Raw genomic sequence first — 545 nt, forward strand, 5'->3', positions numbered from 1 at the left:
ATTATTGAATATATAATTTTTTATTCAATTAATATGCTATCTACAAAACTTGAGATCCAATGGATTAGTACAAATAATATCATAAACTAATACTTAAATTTCCAGCTAAGAAAAACTGCAGTTGCCATCATTCATAACACCAAGTCACCCAATGCAGTAGAAACTAGAAAGCTGGCATTTTAGGTTTGCATGTGTTAGTTTGCATGAGGAGTAGCTGCAAAGTACCATGGTCCACCTGTGCCACTAGAATACATTTATACTTGCTTTGACCCCTTGTTTTATTCATTAATGACAAGAGTTTATTTTATTTTGTTTTATTTTATTTTAAAGAACATTATGCAAAAAATTAAAATGATAATATTGAGCTACACACACAAATATATATATATATGGACTGACTTTGATTTCCTATTGAGATTTTACATGTTTAATTAATTGAAATAATAATTTAATATTTTGTAACAATATGTTATATTATTTCATTTGAATTTTTGATTAAACAAAAAGATTAAATCAGTTTTGTAATAATTTTATTTCAACATTTT

At 25.1% G+C, this 545-nt stretch overlaps 1 protein-coding gene across 2 annotated transcripts in view; it reads left to right on the forward strand.

Annotated features, from left to right (window-relative positions):
- LOC107641803 (ethylene-responsive transcription factor WRI1-like) overlaps positions 1-545 on the forward strand; it is a 10,209-nt gene that overhangs the window by 6,553 nt on the left and 3,111 nt on the right. The window lies entirely within an intron of this gene.

The sequence above is a fragment of the Arachis ipaensis genome, chromosome B05 (genome assembly GCF_000816755.2).
Source record: "Arachis ipaensis cultivar K30076 chromosome B05, Araip1.1, whole genome shotgun sequence".
Lineage (NCBI taxonomy): Eukaryota > Viridiplantae > Streptophyta > Magnoliopsida > Fabales > Fabaceae > Arachis > Arachis ipaensis.